This window comes from Neovison vison, chromosome 12 (assembly GCF_020171115.1).
Source record: "Neovison vison isolate M4711 chromosome 12, ASM_NN_V1, whole genome shotgun sequence".
Taxonomy (NCBI): domain Eukaryota; kingdom Metazoa; phylum Chordata; class Mammalia; order Carnivora; family Mustelidae; genus Neogale; species Neogale vison.
In genome coordinates this window covers 56,687,248-56,705,625 of record NC_058102.1, presented here as the reverse complement: position 1 = coordinate 56,705,625, position 18,378 = coordinate 56,687,248, and positions in this window count along the sequence as shown.

Below are 18,378 nucleotides of genomic sequence, written 5' to 3'. Positions count from 1 at the left end.
CATGGGGCACCCTGCTCAGCTGGGAGTGAGGTATCGTCAATTAGCAGAGGCAGCTTGGATCCCAGTCTGCCACATTCATTCAACTGTTTCTGTTCTCTGCTGCATAGGGACGACCTATTTTAATTCAAATTATTCTTCTGCAGTTATGCATTTATTCAACCAACACACCTGCACGTTGCATGAGGCCCAGTTCAGAGCATTGGGTCACAGATGTGAGCAAGTTCCCTGTCCTCTTGGAACTTCTTCTCCATAATTGAAGGTGTGCTATGGCTATTCACCAAAATTTTGATAAAATTGGATGGCAAAATTGCAGGTGAATTTCAGTCTCCTCTGGGTCACATTTCTACATTTTCCAAATCTTCTGCAATGAACCTACATTATTTTGGTTTTTAGGAAAAATATTTTAAAGTGGAAAGGAGAGAATATTTTCTGAAGTGGATGCTGGGAAAACATCACACACACATGTACACACACGTCACACACACACCCCAATTTGATACCACATCTTCCCAAGTCCTGGAGAACTGAAGTCTGTCCCTGGAAGGCTGAGACAGTGTAGGTTTTTCATTAAAAACCTTAAAAAAAAAAACATGATGTGACACAAGATTGCATCAGTTTCTCATATCTTTCCTCACCTCCTCCTCCCCCATCACTCATTTGATAATAAAAGTGCCTGTTTGAGAAAAGCCACTCCCAGGAGTGGGTTAGGAGACCCTGTGATCTCTGAGCGGCCTAACCCCCAGGGAGGGGAGGACGCTGAGGCCCAGGAACTCTCGCTGGCTTTCCAGGCAGAACAACAGGACAGAATGACAAGCATATCCTCTCCCAGCTGCAGCCTCCAGCCTTCCCCTCCAAGGCCTTCTGCCAGCTTCAAACTCCCACTCCCCCCCACCCCACCCCTGCAGCATGTGAAGGAGACGGGGCTCTGAGGGGGTAAAGTCTTGGGATGCTGAGAAGTATGTGGTCTGGTTGCATTTTTTTTATTAAGAAATCTGATGCAGGGGTCCTGGGTGGCTCAGGTTGTAATCCCAGGGTCCTGGGATCTAGCCCTGCAACAGGCTCTCTGCTCAGCGGGGAGCCTGCTTCCTCCTCTCTCTCTGCCTGCCTCTCTGCCTACATGTGATCTCAGTCTGTCAAATAAATAAATTAAATCTTTAAAAAAAAAAAAAAAAAGAAAAGAAACCTGGAGCCAGGAAACACTGGAGGGGAAGCGCTTTCTTGCTTCTTGCTCCCCTCTCAAGCTAACAAAGAAGAAAGGCAAAAACTTCTCTTCAAGTACTAAAACAGAGGAGACATTTGGTCCTACTGGATTCCTGCACTGGGTTTGAAAGGAAGAGGCAGTGCATGGGGGGCAGGGAGGGAGGCAGGGGATCATCCATTTTTCTTCTCCCTCTGCCTGGCAGTGGGCTGGCAAACGAGCTGGTCTCCTGCATTTCCACTTCAAAGTGGGTCCATGTCCTCTCCTTCCAAATGGACCTAATAAAGTCTCACCTGCCTGGGCCCTTTGCTGATGCTGAGGGTTTGGAGAGAAAATCTCAAATGCTTTGAGCTCTTAAAACACACACACACACACATACACACAGTGGTGTCATATAAAGCTAAGTATTTTTAAAAGACAAAGGCCGGTCCAGGAGCTCTAAGGCTCATGATTAACCCTTGAAATGTCACCGAACTTATTTTATACAACAAAGTCATCCAGTCTGGGGAGGAAATCAGGTCTGTTCGGGCTGCAGCTCCAGCTTGCCGTGCCTCTGATTGTGATTCGAATGTGAAGTCCGATTCTTTCCATGGCCAGGAGCTTCAGACTGTGGATAGGAAAGAATTCAGGGGTCTAACACCACATGGGGCCGGAGAACGAAACTCTCTCTGCCATCTGCATGGGTCTTTGCTCACTCTACGGGGTCATCTGCCTTTCTGCTCTGTGCTCCCCTGCCCCTCATCAGGAGGGTAGGTTAGACACTTTCACTTTTCACATGGATAAAGAACCAGGCAAAGTTTCATGTGACCCCAGTAAAGTCACATATTCTCAGGAAGGAACGTCCCCTCTTGCCCAGTGCCACAGTGTTACCCTCAAGTACGAGAATATTTTTCCCTCCTTCTGAGGCAATGAGCATCGGCAGCTGGCACAATGCCATGTGGGGCCGATTTTCAAGTTTGAGCTGGCGTACAGACTTTTAATGAATGTACGAATCAAGGGCTTCTCATGACGAGATACCAGGAGATATCTGCAAAGGTAGGTCTGAGCCCTGATGGCTCCCAGAAAAAAGAACTAATAATAGCTTCAACTTGTTTTTGCACAAACTCAGTTAGCCAACAGGAATCTCAGACATGTTCCCCAAAGCCATTATATGTGCAGAGATGTCAATGCTAATATTAGCAAACACTGCTTGAGAGGTAGCTAAGTTGAAAGGAAGTTACATAGCATCTTCCAAAACCAAATGAGTGTTCCTTGCCACTCCTATTTGAAACTTGAGAATTTACCAGAAATTTCATATTCTTCCCTCTTTTCCCTCCTGCCGTGCTCCTGTCCTTATTTCTCCCTCAGACTGTTTTCTTCCTGCCTGCATTGTTTCCTTTCTCTAAATCCCTCTCAGTGACAAGTCCTCTGAATATAATTCCACAAAATGGGAAGGCTCTCAAGCTCTCCCAGTCTCCCCCTTTCTTGTCTCGGCGAGCTTGTCCCGAAACTGCTTTTGAAAGATAAAATTCATGAAACTCTGAGAGCGTTCCAAGAATGCGGGCCCTCGGCCTGGCACTTGCAGCCGAGTGGAAAGTCTCGCCAACCCAGCGGTGTGATGGCGTAGAAGAGGAAGGGCTGTCGAAGGCATCTGAACTTGGCAGGGGAAAGGAGCCAACCCTGCCACCTTGGACAGTTACCAGATTGATAACTAATGACCATCTTTAAGTTCTTAGGCAGCTGGGATGTGTATGGATGCTGGAAATGGCTGAAGGAACAGAACGCCGGAGCCGTGTCCACAAGGTGACAGCTTTAAAGCCAGAGAAGCCAGAAAACAAATAAGTGATGACCAAAATAAAAAGTGAAAAGCTCCTTCTCCAGCTAATGGCAATGGCAATACTGGGGAGGCAGGGGCGGGGAGGTATTAAAGGTATATCGCCTTCTTCGCGTTGCCCCTCATGTTACTGAATGCATTATTCGTCCTGCTTCTCTGACCATTTCAGGGAAAGCACTGAATATTTATAATTAAAGAATGACTCTCCCTCCCTTTCCCTACAGTAGTGGGCAGCAGGTTCAGTAAGTAGATGCTGGGTACAGAGCAATTAGTCATTTAAAACCTAGTACATTTAATTAACAAAGTGTCCAATCTCCAGATAAAAGAATCTCATTCCTCCTTCAAGATTTTCCCATCCAACTCCGAGGCTGAGCGGAGCACCCCTGTCGCTAGGCTTCCACAGATGTGAGAAAGCGGTGAGCACATAGGTTGACATTTCCCCGGGGAAAATTGCCAGGAGAGAGGGCACAAAGCTAGGCAGCCCAGCCCGGGACTCCACTGGGACCGTGTGGTCAGCAGAGCATAGGAGACACAATGACACTCTAGAGATGATCTTGATACCAAGTTAACACTTTCAAGGACATGAATAGTTTCCTGGTGGAAACAAACAAGCAAACACTAGAAAAGTGCCTCCATTATTCAGCCTCATTGGAAAATGGAGTATTCTTCCCGGTTAAATTTTAGGTTAATTGATTGAATATTTTCTAAGTCTTGCAGGACTAAATAGATGCCTTTCAAATCCCTATGATTCGCACACGTGTGTGCGCGCACACAAGATGGCCTTTGCTATTCCAAACCCACGGATGCCAGGTCCACTCCACTCTTTGTGGGTGGCATGTAGGAAGTTCTCTCAAGGCTCTGGAACTTGGCAGAGACTGTGGCCACAGGATTCCCGACCGTTCTTCCCTAGCAGGGCTGGGTAAATGCCGTCAAATACGCAAAGGGTATTTTATATAAAATACATAAAAAAGAGGGTCCTTTTTCAGACCCTCTACTGGTTTTTCCTCCTTGGTTAGCACACTATGGCTTCAGCCAAATGACATCTCTATGCAATGTCATTAATTCAGCTTCCTCTTACTTGCTATGTTTTTGCTTTAGTTATCCTTACCTGTGGCTACACTCAAGCACCTTAATTAGAGTTGGGGCTCTCTAACCACGACCACCCATTTGTTCAAGACAGTCACATCCACAGAGGCTCATAATCAACCACTCTGTTCTTCCTAATTCTTACTCTTGAACAAAGACTTCTCCTTGGTGTTTGGCAGCTATCTTAATCCACCGTTGTCCTAACAACTTCTATTTGAAGATCCAAGACATCACGCGCTCCAGAATGCTCTTCCTTCTAGATCGTGGGCTGGGCAACACTTGCCAGTCAGTGAAGGGAAAGCCACTATGAGTGAACCAGATGTAGGGAAATTCACTCCCACAGCACACAGATATCCATGACCAAAAGTACGATGTCCTTTTCCTGTTTGAGTTCAGATCATTAAAAAAATGATACATGATCTTTGAACAAAACTCCAACAGTGCATGAAAATGTGAGTAAGAACATTAAAATAACCCAAAACCTCAACTCTGGGATCATTACTGTAAACATTCTTTCATATATATACATATGTATGTATGTATATATATATACACACACACACGATACATATATATGTATATCTATACATATATAAAATTTTACCCCAGATGGCTCAACATTGATGTGTGCTATTATCACACAAAAGAAAGTCTCCAGGGTCCCTGTAGCTCCATCCCATAGCTTCCCATGTCAATAATGAAGATACTCTATTACTTGTAATGGCTACAAACTAGCCCATCATGTACATCTACCATAATGGATATTTCTGTTGCTTTGACTTTTTTGTCACCATAAATAATACTATGGTGTAACTCTTGATATATAACACATCTGTACACATAATACCATATTCGCCATCTTTTTAAATATTGTCACCCTCATTTAGCACACTGGCACGTAGTACTGATTTCATCTCTCAATTGTGTACAGTCTTAGAAAGCTTACTTAAGCACTCTGGATCCTATTCCTCATGATCTTGAGGGTCCCATCTAGTAATAATATATTTTTGGTCACTTCCTCAGTTCTAAAAACTCATGCAAAGCATGTATAAATGGATGCCAACCAGCCGTCTCTGATCTCTTCCTTCTCTTTTTATCTCAGTAATTGACAATTCATATTGTTGTCTTTCTGATCTTTCATCTGAGAACATGGAGCCAACTCGGACGGCCCAACCCTACAGATATAGGGCTGGGTGATTGCCAGGAATTTGAGATTCAAAAGATTCTTTAGTTTTGGCTAAATCTCCATGGACTGCCCCATTAGTGTTCTCAACTCGAACACACCCATTTCCCAAAATTCCAGGCCCATGGCATCATTTCACCCTCATTTTATGCCTTCATCTCATGTGTCAGGATGTGACCCTCATCAGCTGCACAGACTAGAGTCACAAAGAACTTAGAGGGGCAGTAGGAGGTGTGCCTGTGACCCGTCCCTAATGAGCTCCTGGTCCCATGGGGTGCCCCCAGCAAACTAGGTACAGTGAAACAAACAAGCCTGTGGTGATTCCTTTGCCCAGGAATTTCCAGTCTTAGCTCAGAAGCAATAAAATTCAGGGTCCGTGCTAGCTGGCGGAAAGTAACAGCTGCACAAATTCCTCAGCCCAGTGCTGGCTGCCTGATAGATGGGGCAGGGGCTGGCTCATTAGGACTGGCTGTTGGATGACTCTTGGGATGTCTCCTTCTTGAGAGGAAGAGCTCTTGGCACAATTCCGAGGATTAAGGTCCATTGTAGTATGGACTCCAGAAGGGAGGTTTGCTACAAATAATAACAAAGGCCCACTTGGGTGGGTCAGTTGGTGAAGTGTCCAACTCTTGATTTTAGCTCAGGTCATGATCTCAGGGTCGTGAGATAGAACCCTGCATAGGGCTCCATGCTCGGGATGGAATCTACTTGAGATTACCTCCCTCTCCCTCTGCTTGCACCACCCCCACCAACCCATGCATGCTTGCTCGCGCTCCCTCTCTCTCTCTCTCTAAGATAAATAAAATTTTAAAATAATAATAATAACAAAAAATACTAACAACAGCAAAGCTTCCTATTTGCATGCCACCTTATGGGCATACATTCCTTGTGTTTTAACCTCTTTTTTTCTTTTTTTACATTATTGGAAGGGTAAAATTGAGGCTCAGAGATGCCTAATTGGTCAGGGCCACAGAACTATTAAGGATCAACACCTAGTTTTCTTAGCTTTGGGTTTGTTTTTTGTTGTGGTGGTGGTGAGTTTTTTTTAACTATTTGTTTCCTGTAGGTTTTCGCTTTCCTCTATGTTGCTTACCTTTCCTTAGCTCATGGAAACTACAAGGGTCTGCTGAAGATCCAGGATGGTCCAAAAAGGTCGAGGATTTCCAGCTATGTGAAGTAGTTTTGAACAACTCTAGTTGTGTGCTATCCAAATTGGAGCTTCCTGGTCCTTCATGGAGCAGCCGTGTGACCTCAAGAGATCCCTTCATCCATGTTCTCTGAGTGGAGAGACCTCTAGGCAACTCATCCCAGGGTAATCTTACATCTCCCGAGATCTGGTGAGAACCAGCCACCCTGGGGAAGCTTATCTAAGGATCTTGCCCCACAAAATTCAGCTAACCATCACAAGCTTGGGCTCGAGGCACCCTTTGATCATATCCAGAGACTTTCCCCCAGAAAGGACCCTAGTTGAGGACAAAGTACTAAAAGTTATAAGGACTTTATGACAGAAGGTATACATCTGACAAATAGATCATTGGGAGGATTTAAGGACACAGTTAAATTACCTTCTAAAAAGAGGACATAAATTGTTTTCAGAGTATGGAGAAGAGCTTCCATCTATGGGATTTAAAAAGAAGTTATGGTCCGAGAAAAGTCCATTTAGAACTTGGGCAAAGTACTTAAGTTTGTAGTTGGGACAGTGGCGCTCCAGCTGCCAGGGAAAGTTGCTGAGCACAGCAGCTCCTTCCCCTAGGAATTGGAGCGCCACTGTCCCAACTACTGGTCAATCCAGACTACTGGTCTGGTCCAACTACTAGTTGGACCTGACTGGTTGGTCCAACTATTGGTGGTCCCAACTACTGGTCAATCCAGACTAGGGGGATGAAGAGGCTCACGTGGTGGAGAACACGGCCCACTTGAGAGAAGGCTGTAGGGAACATATTCCTGGCTGGAAGGAAGCCACCCAATGGGGACTATCCCAAAAGAGCAACACAGAAGTCAGTTAAGTGCTAAACCATTGAGGCTACAGGAAGGTAAGGCTGCCTGAGAGTAGGAGTCCTTTATTATTCACAATGCCATCCCAAGCAGCTAGAACAGTTCCTGGTTAATTAACTTTTTGTTGAGGGGTACCTGCGTGGTTCAGTCATTAAGCGTCTGCCTTCAGCTTGGGTCATGGTCCCAGGGTCCTGGGATGGAGCCTTGCATCGTGCCCCCTTTCAGCGGGAAGCCTGCTTTTCCCTCTCCCTCTGTCCCTGCTTCTGAACCCTCTCTCACTGTGTCTCTGTCAAATAAATAAATAAAATCTTTAAAAAAAAATAATAATTTTGTTGAATGAGTGAAGCAAAACCTTGCCTAGGCTTGAAAAAGAAAATATGGGCTACTCTCAGGAAGAAGGAAGAGTGATTAACGATATGTAGTGTGCCCTCTTAATTAACCCACCAGACCATAATAATAAAATAATAATACCTGAAAGAAAGCAAATCATTCACCACAATAGCAATGAGTAAGCTAAAAACAACACACACACACACACACACACACACTCACACACACACACAAGCCCACATTAATTTCACAAACATTGCAAGCCCTAAGGTGAGCAGCTAATGGGAGGGGAACTGAGGAAGACACCCAACCATGTACCTGCTTGTACTGACTATTTTAATAGAGGACAAAGGGAAAACATGACTGCAAAAAAGGAATGTGACATATGAGTGAGCAAGCCATCTGGACTTTAAACTGTCACAGAATGAAAAGCATCGCAGAGGATATCCGTTCACCAAAATAGCTGGGTTGAAGATAAAGGCTCAGCCCAACAAATCGAAAATCAGATCCACGATCTTCTCTCTCACACATGTTCTCCTCCTGTATTCCTTATCAGCAGAGCCTTCCCTGACCCTCTGCTTCATAAGATTAGAAGAGGTGCCACTCTGTGCCCCTAAACTTCTCTGGGCTTACCCTCCAACAGATCTCCTCACTAAGTTCTGAGTTCCTTCACACCAAGGCACTGCATCTTCTTTCTTGCTGTATCTCAGCCCCTAACACAGTATCTTGCATATATAGAAAGTAACTAATAAGTAACTGAACATAAATTAAATGAATTAATGGTTCCATCATCTACCCTCTCAACCTAGACTTCTCCCTCTCTTACCCTCCATGTCCAAAGTCACCAAGTCCCAGTCAACCCACTTAAAATGTGTGTCAGGCCTGACCCTTCCTCTTTGCTCAGGTCTTCTTTTGTCTAGACTCTCACAGAGTCCTCCTGACATCAGTCTACTGTCCACTGAGCGCTCCCCATCCCAAGTCATCCTCTGTAGTTTTGTTGGCAAACAAGCCGCCCACATACATAATTTGATTAACCCTGAAAATGTTAATCAAGATAACATGAATTGGTTTCCTACCTTTTAAAATCAGGACATTACACACACAATTTTGGTTTTCCAAAGTTTCTTTAAAAGTCAGAAGGACTGGAAACAAGGAACTTGATTCCCACATGGCCACAAAGAGCTGAAAGGAGCTGGGGGCACGGAGCCTGTCACCTTCAGCAGGGACGTGCCCTCCTTCCCCCTTGGCCTGTAGGCATGGATGTAGGCATGGGAGCTTGTGGTACCCCCTCTGTCCTATCACCAGAGTTATCTATGAAACACAGATCTCATCAGATCAGATGACACGACTGCAACCTAACATTGCTGGCAAAATAAAATCACGGTATGCCTTCCACACATGTCACCCACGGACTCTGCCCACCTTTCAAGCCCACGCCTTCCTTTTTCTCAGCCTACACCTTGAACATGGTGGGCATTTTACCACCTCTGAGACTTTGCTCAAGCTCTGTTCTCTAGACTGAGTGCCTGGCCCTGTGCTATTGTGGTCGAGAGAACAGGCTGGAATCAGACTGCTTAGGTGCAAATCCTCTCTTAAGCCTTCTTCGTCTGTAAAATGGGGTTGATACTGGCCGATACTTCATGGGGTTATAGGGAGGAGCAAATAATTAATATTAGTAAAATTCTTAATACAGGACCTGGCACATAGCAAGGGCTTAACAGGTGATCCCCATCTTGTTGTTGCTGTCGTCCTGCCCTTTTGTCCCTGAAGCAATGCTGTTGCACCTCCATAGCCAGTTCAAATGTCACCTTCTCGGTGAAGCCTTCCTCATCCTCCCACCCCGCCCTAAACACAATGAGTAATGAGGATTCTGCACAGACCTCTAGGATGGCGCTGACCACATCCTCTCCTTTAGCTCTACTGTGTCCATCCCCTACGTGTAGTACTCACTCCCTAAGCGCTGAGTTGGATTTTTTCTAGCACCCTGTGCCCAACCCTAGGTTCTCAGTGTTTCTTGAATGAACTGGGGTGTATGTGATGATAGAAATAGCCAGAGGGCTGGGGAGCCTGGGTGACTCAGCTGGTTAAGCATCTGCCTTCGGGTCGGGTCATGATCCCAGGGTCCTGGGATGGAGCCCCAATCAGGCTTCTTGCTCAATGGGGATTCTGCTTCTCCGTCTCCCTCTGAACACCACCCCCCCACATTTGTGTTCTCTCTCACTCTTTCTGCTCTCTCCCTTCCTCCCTCACTCACTTTCAAATAAATAAATAGATAAATAAAATTTTAAAAAAAGAAAACTGCTAATATACCCTTGTCATAACTTCAAGTAGGGTGTAGCTACCCTTTAAGAAGGTCTGCAGACAGGGACACCTGGGTGCTTCAGTCTGTTGAGCAGCTGCCTTCAGCTCAGGCCATGGTCCCAAGGTCCTGGGATCGAGTCCCACATCGGTCTTCCTGCTCAGCAGGGAGCCTGCTTCTTCCTCTTCCCACCCCCTGCTACTGCTCTCTCTTGCTATCTCTCTCTCTCTCTCTCTCTCTCTCTCAAATAAATAAATATGAGTACCCCAGAGGGTACTCATCTGTCACCAGAAAGCAGTTGATGAAGGATGATAAAAAGGAAAGGGATAAATTCAGAACACTAAAGGCAAGCTATAACACTTAATTGTGCCACTTTGCTTCTCTGACCCTTGGCTTTCTTATTTGTATGGTGGAGATAATACTGCCTTTCCTACCTCGCTGGAATATACAAGGACCTAATGAGGCTAACATAGGTGCAAACGTTTTACACACTACCAAATATTCATTCCAGTGCCTGGTACAACCCACAACCCTTATTTAATTACAAGAATTGGAGGGTACAAAAATGAACTTTCTAAAAGACCTGGATTACTAACACACAGTTATGAAGTGTGCATGTGGGTAGGAAAAGGAAGAATTACACACACACACACATACACCCTGCAAAAAACACCAAAAATCCATGATGGGACTTCACCAAGAACACTGGGCTTATTTTGCAAACCAGCTTTTCACTTTGAAGGACTCTGGGCAAGTTCCTAACTTTTTTGAGCCTCAACATCTTCACTCTATAACAAAAAGAATAAAATCCATCCCAGAAGGTTGAGAAGAAGGAGGAACGACATGACGCCTGTAGAAACTTTGAACAGTACCTGCCACAGAGGCTCTCAGTAATGTCCATAGACTCTGTTGGTGATCATCAATCAGCATTAGATATAAGAGAGTTAGAAATACCCATTTGAATTTCGGTATGGTGCTAGTAACATTAGAATGAAAGCACAACATGTATTTTCTAATTGGGATAGGGGCAACCGAGTGTTTAAAATCCTCTGCTCAGATCCTTACAGCCTTGTTCCTTGATCACTCACTTGGATCTCTGCAGCCACTTCCTATCTGTCCCCCAACTCCAGGTTCCATGTTCTGGTTCTTCTTCCCTCTTCTCAGAGCACCTTTCCCAAACTACCATGTCTCCCTACTATGGCAAACTATTCAATAGCAACTGTTGTCGGGACATGGAGTCCTCTACTTGATGATCATACAGTCTGCTTGTACCTCTCCCCGCAGTCCCTCCTGTCACCAACCCATCAACCACCCCTCGTGCCTCATCCCAGCCACACAGTTCTAGATACCTTCAAGCCTTCAATATCTTGCCTTAATGAAATACCTTTCCCTTCCGACCTGTCCTCCAGGACTCAGTGTGGGCATCAACTTCTCCAGGAAGACATTGTCTGCCCCAGTGTGGAGTCGGTGCCCATCCTGGGAGCTCCCATAGGCTCTGAGTGCACCTGTCTTTGACATTCATCGCAAGGAAACACAATATTCATTTACTTCTCTGGTTCTCCCTTTCTGTTAGATGGCAAGATCTCAGAAGGCAAGAATGATCTTTGGGGTTTGAATCCTCACCAATTACCAACCACATCTAAGCTCACCAATTACCAACCACATCTAAGCATAGTTGGTGCTCTATTATTTTTATTGAACAAAACATATTTGTGAGGGAACAGAAGATTGTGAAAATGTCTTGGTTGTAACATTAATGTCATCCAAGTACCTTAGTCTCTTGACTCTCCCCCGCCAAAATCACGCATCTCCTTTAAAAAAAAAAAAGATTTAGTTTATTTATCTGAGAGAGAATATGTGTGCTTACAAGTTGGGGGGAAGGGCAGAGAGAGGGAGGGAATCCCATGCAAACTCTGTGCTGAGCACAGAGCCCAACTCAGGGCTCAATCTCACAACCCTGAAATCATGATCCTACCTGAAGTCAGACACTCAACTGACTGAGCCCCCCCACCCCGGGTCCCTCATCTCCTACCTTTAGGAACTTACTTTTACAGACATAAAGAAGTCAGAACCTAAGTGATGGTGGATTCAAGGCCTCTAGCATTGTGTTCAAGCACACAGACATTGGTGTTAGACAGTGTCCAAGTTTCAGGCCGTATTACTTATTGCGAGGCCTAGGCATACCGTGCAACCTATATTATACTCTTGTTTCCTTCCCTACAAAACAAATATAATTAGAATACATGCTTTGTAAAGTTTTTATGGCAATAAGACAAGATGATGCAGGTAAAACAGAGTGCCTAGCTTATAATAAGTGTTCAATAAATGTTAAAAATAAATTAAGGCTTAAGAATTTCTAGTAACTGCCTTTTGATCAATGAATCAGCAACAATTTGAATGCCTACCTATTGGACCCTGGGAAGCAAAGAGAGGCCCTGGTCACCCGTGATAGAGACTCTGGGCGGTACGTGGGAGGACGTATAGAAAGTCACAGAAAATCTTGCTGCCTATGCTGAGAGGTGGGCCTGAGCTCAGGGGTGAGTATGCCCACTTGCAAAGTAACTTCAACACTCCAGAAGCTGAATGTGGTGTTTGCAGCAGGTCCTGCTCTTCTATCCCCCAGTCACCGAGCCTCCAGCACCCACCATGGACTTTTCATTTGCTCTGAAACACTCAGCTCCCTTGGCCCCATGCTTTTTTCCCCAACCATCCAAGTGCCTTCTGGCCTTCTTGACTCACTTAATTTTTAATTCCCTCAGGTCTTATCCAAGCCAGTTTTATTTATTTATTTATGTTTTAGGACTTTATTAATTTGACAGAGAGAGAGATCACAAGCAGGCAGAGAGAGAGAAAGGGAAGCAGGCTCCCTGCAGAGCAGAGGCTTGATCCCAGGACCCTGAGATCGTGACCTGAGCCAAAGGCAGAGGCCCAACCCACTGAGCCACCCAGGTGCCCCACCAAGCCAATTTTAAATGCCTGAAACTCTCATAGGGTCATAGTCAGCTTTATGAGGTTTTTATCATGAGGTTTTGAGCACTCACAGGGGTGAGCAGTCAAGATCAACAAAAGAAAAGGAAGAGGTAGTGCCTGGGGAGAGCAGAAGTCCCAGAGCTGACTCTCTGAAGGTCCTGTTCTGAATGACACTCCCAGGGAAGGACAGGGAGGCAGTCCACAGCTTCATGATGCCAGAGAGCAGGTCCTTTCTGTAGGGCAGCTTACAAGAGGCCTCTTGGCTGATGTCTGCTTTGGTCCTACTCCTGGGTCACCCCCGTTCACATCCTCCATGCCTCTTCTCATCTCCCTTGTCCCAGCAGCAGCCCCCACACCCGCAACATGCTCTGGCAGCCCCGGGTCCAAGGACGTGACCCAACCACACCCCCAACCTCTGGTGACAGGGTATGTCACTTAACCTCTCTGTGTCCCCCGTTTAGTCATCTATAGTGGGTGGAGAGCTCCACAGTGAAACCCGGGCTTCACTGCTATTAGTACCCCTCAGACCCATAACAGGGTGCCCATCATTTTATTTCGCAGCATTATGTGATATCCTGATAATGATAATAATAGATGTGACCTGCTGAATGCTTTATATGTACCTTCTGAACCTTCCAACAGCCCTGTGTTTTTTTTGTTTTTTTTTTTTTAAAAAGTAGCATCCCCAATTTGGAGATGAGGAAACTGAGGCTAAGAGAATGAAGTAGCATACCCAGTCACATGATTAGGACGTAGCCAAGCAGGACTTGAACGCCAGCCCTCCCTGCTCCTCCACCCGTGCCACCTCCCCCCTGCCAACACTTGCTAGAGTGAGGGACGCTCCCACACCCGTGCTTCCTCCAAGTTCCAGACGCAGTGATGGGGACGCGTGGACATTCTGGTAAATTTCTGGATGTTGATGTATCTGCCTAAAGGGGATATTTAAGCAATATGCTTGTTTTTCTTTAAAGTGTGTCACATACAGGACACAGATAAGAGAAAACGTTCATTGCGATGTACCAAATCTCAGTATATTGATACCAGTCTGGTCCCTTTCATTCTTTCTTCTGATTAGATAAAGCTTTTTCAGCTCTCCCGAGTTTCGACTTGACCTCACCTCCTTGAGTGAATTTCCTCTGGCTACTTACTCACTGGCTTTTCCCTCTACTAAGTACTTAACTCAGCTTGGACCATGCAATTCCGTATTTGCGTCTTTCACGTTTTGACTCAAATGTCACCTTCTTAGTAAAGAATTCTCTGGTCGCCTACTCTAAAATTGCAAGCCCTCCCCAACACTTCCTACCTCACTTTGCTGTTTTTCTAAGTGATCTCCTTATTATCCCACATACTTCATATCCTACTCATTTCTCCATCAGGACATAAGCCCCCCGAGAGCAGGCATTTGTTCATGCTTTTCTTTATGGCTGTTTTCCCCGAGCAGGGTCTGGTAGGTGTTCAGGGCTTAGTGGCACGTTTTGGAGCATTTTGTTTCCAGTTACTTCAGCTGGATTAGTTCATTCTCCTTCCTTAACTATCAAGTCCTCAAAGATGCTCCACAGATCCTGTATATCTCCTGTAACCCCACACACTTTGGGAAGTTCCAGGAGCATGGAAGTTCTTTGAAAATCCACTTGCCTGATGGGGTGGCAAATTTATGCAGACCTGAGAGCTGTAAGCCCAACACTGAGGGACATGGATCTTTTTAGTCATTGTGTATTTACCTCTGTTCAGAGATGTTTAATCTACACGGCAGGGTTGGAGGTGGAGTACTTCATGGTAAGATTTGATTTCTCCTTTATTACTCAGGATTAAGTGCTGGCAACCCTTTGCACCTTCCCCAACGAGTTTGCTCTTCTCCTAGCCCTGGAAGACAACTGGGTTCTCTCTGTACCTGTCACTCTGACAGCTCGCTGTGCTGGGAACGGAATTCAGCATGTTGTACAAATTCTTTGTGCCTGCCGGGTCTACAGGCACATTCCCCAGACCTCTGCAGGAGTGACTGGCTCAGAGCGTGGACAGGTTTGTCACAAACCAGGATGGGCATACGCGGCCTGCCCCGTGCCCAGGTTGTGCCCGGGGGAGGGGGGAGATCACGGCCTTCCATGGCCGTCTCACTCGCAGTGTGTACGCGTGTGCGCGTGCCTTGGCATGTGTGTGCCCAGCCAGCTCTGCCTGATTCTCTGCCCTCCAGAGATGGGCGCCTCCTCGGGGAGCACTGGGGTGTTGAAATCCTCCCATGGGAGGGACCAGCTTTGACCCTGAGAGAATTTTCAAGGTGCCCAGTCAGAGGATTGACTCCATCAGCCACCACCCAAATCAGGCCACAAGTTGCAGTGGTTAGACAATGAAATCATCTTTTCTTCTGGTTTTGGTGGTTACTATTTTTAGAACTGCGTTGAATGGCCAGGAAGAACCTGAGGGGAAGGTAGCCAGAGCAGCAAAGACCAGTTTCCTGGCTTAGGAGTCCCACAGCCCAGGGATAGTTTCCTGTTTGCTGGAGGAGAGCTCTGTGTGTGTGTGTGTGTGTGTGTGTCTGTGTGCGTGTGTGTGTGTGTGTGTGTGTGTGTGTGTGGCAGCGGGGAAGGGGGGGAGGATTGTTCCCTTGCATTTTTTAAAATTTTGCAACATTTTAAGGAAGAGAAATAAGAAATCTTTGCCTCTGCCCAGGCTGAGCCTTCATAGCAATTATTTTTTTCTGCTGGGGAAGGAGGGTGTTGAGGAGCGGGAGAGAGCAAAAGAAAAGAGGGAGAGCAGAATGGGGGAAAAAGTCAGCTTCGGTAGAACAGGATGTACTTAAAATTCTCCCGGTCTGTTATCCATCCACAAACCGGCCTCTTCGTGGGTGTGGGAGGCCACTGCGACTTCATACATATTTATAGTATTTGACAGATTTGTGGAGCCCAGCTCTAACGATGGATTTTAAATGAAGCTGGATGAAACGTATCTCTAGTCCCTGGGAAAGTTCTTAAAATTCTTTTTGTTTGTTTTTTTGGATGTGGTATAGTGTGGCGAGATGGTGCTGGCCGAAGTGTCACGGGTAATCACAGTGTGCGAAGCTGACAAGAGTCTGGGTGGGAGCCGGGTGACCCAGACCGGGACGGTCCACCCCGGAAGAGCGCCAGTCACTCCCAGACCCTGGAGCCCCAGAAGCAGGGTGTCGCTGGCAGATCCCACCAGGCCTCTGCCTTGCCTGCTTTCCAAACCAGATTCTCTCCACCCATATTAGCCCCAAGGCAAAGTAAGTCTCTGTCCCCCCAGGGTCTCTGAGGATCCGGGCTTCCCAGGGGTCAAGTTTTCTGGAATCAGAATGCAGATGTCATGAACCCAAACTTCAATATCCCGGTTCCTCTGGGCTCCCAACTATATTATAGGAGTTTCCGGGTCTGAACCCTGACATATATTTATATTATTTTCTAAATTATGTCCGGGCCTAATGGAACATCACAGGTTCACGGTTTTCTCTGCATGAACAACTTCTTTACGGACCCGAGTAGGCCTTTGGCTTCATTTGCAAAGTAAGAATATTGAACTCAGGGCTCTGCCAACTCAAAAATTTCAAGATCCAGTGGAAGGGAAGGCAAAATAAAATAAGATGAAAACAGAGAGGGAACCAAATCATAAGAGACTCTTAACTCTAGAAAAAAACCTGACGGTTGCTCGAGGGGAAGGAGTTGGGGAATGTGGTAGTTGGGTGATGGGCATTAAGGAGGGCACTTGCTGGAAGGAGTACTGGCTGCTGAATCACTAAATTCTATCCCTGAAACTAATCACACACTATATGTTACCTAAATTGAATTTAGATGAAAAGTTAAAAAAATAAATACATTCAATAGCACTCTTCCAATCCCAAAGCCTTTTTTTTTTTCTTTTTTTGCTGAGTCCTGCTAATGATTCCTCTGCCTTACTTCCTGTTTTGTGGGGTTTTTTCTCCATTCCAAAGGTATCAACACTAGTTCATCTTTTAAGCTTCTCAGGGCTAGACTGTTAGGTCTGTCTTCCTAGGGATTGCTTTGGTTTCTGTGGTTTTTTATGTTAATTGATACCACCTAAGCTCCTCAGAATTACCAGCTTCAAAGACCATTTCATATTCAATTCGAGACCTGTAGATGGCTCCTTACCTCCCCACCCCTGCGCCCGCCTCGGCCCCCTCACCCCTGCTACTGTACAACGTGGACCTTTGGCTCTAGAGTACTTCGTAGCTTATCCAGTCCCCTATTCACCCACAAGAGTCTCACTCTTTGCCTTCACAATAACATTCCCATACGGTTTCCCCTTTTCTCTGAACCAGTCTGTGTCCCTCCTTGCTTCAACTCTTGGCCTGGCTCCACCGCTGAGAGACAGATGCTCATTCCTTGGAAGCGTCCTTCATGCTCTTTTCTTTGCCATTTTGATCAAATACGCCAGTGTGCTCTAATGGCTTCATTCTAGTGGCTTCAGCGACACCCTCTCTAAGGACAGGGACAAGACATGCCTGCCTTTTCTTCTGTGCCAGTGAAATGTTGTCATGTCGCAGTCCCTGCTTCCTCTCCTTGGTGTCCAATGCAGTATGTGACCCATAGATATACAATATTGTTGTTGGAGGATTGGCAGTAATTAAGGAACCTAACTGAGCTTGAATTTGCAGCTGACTCAACAGCAGCTGGGCTGAATCCAGCCCACTAACTACATATGCCTACTGCAGGAAGGGTGCATGTCTGGGGCTGGGAGTACAGAGGAGACCCACAGGCTGGACGCAGGGTCTGGTTACACGGCCAGCTTGAAGAAGACTGGGCTCCCAACGTGTTTTGCTTGTTCTGCAACTAGTGACCTCTCTTAGTTTTTATACTCATCTCTGCAAATGAGGGGTGAGATGACTAAGCCAAGAAATCCTATGATGAAAGACTCTCCACAGGGGTATCATTGTATTTCTGTAAATATGATAGCCTCTGTAGAATCAACCCATAAGGCAGTTTATACAGAAGGATAAGGATTGCAGGATGTTTGCTCATATTTCCTGGACAAACATCACATATAACCAAAGGAACAGAAGCTCTGGTCTCCTTCCCCTAATACCACCTGCGCTATTGGCAAAAATGACCAAGAGGGGATCCAGGGAATGGTTTGGCCTTCTTTCCTGTATTTGCACACAATAAACAGATGAAAAAACACTGTCCTAAAAGTCTGAGTGCTCAGAAATGACAGCCTTTCTTTTGTAGTCTTTCTGCATTTAATAGTCTCCTTGAAGCCATAGGAAAAGTCTTCTGTGCATCTTCCAGAAATACCATCTCTCATGAGAGGACTGCAGAGTTCTACTGTGCCTTTCAGATCTAGGGCTTCCGTTGGAGGACTTGTTCGATCTCCTCAGGACTATCTTCAGCGTTCCAGAAGCAGGGCAAAAACATGGAGTGTCATCAGGGGAGAGAAATGATACTGTTAGGACCTCACGTCCTACCTCAAAGACTCCATAGAAGGAGTCACAATGAGGGGAGAAGTCTACAGTTGACAACACTCCTACTCTGTGCTGA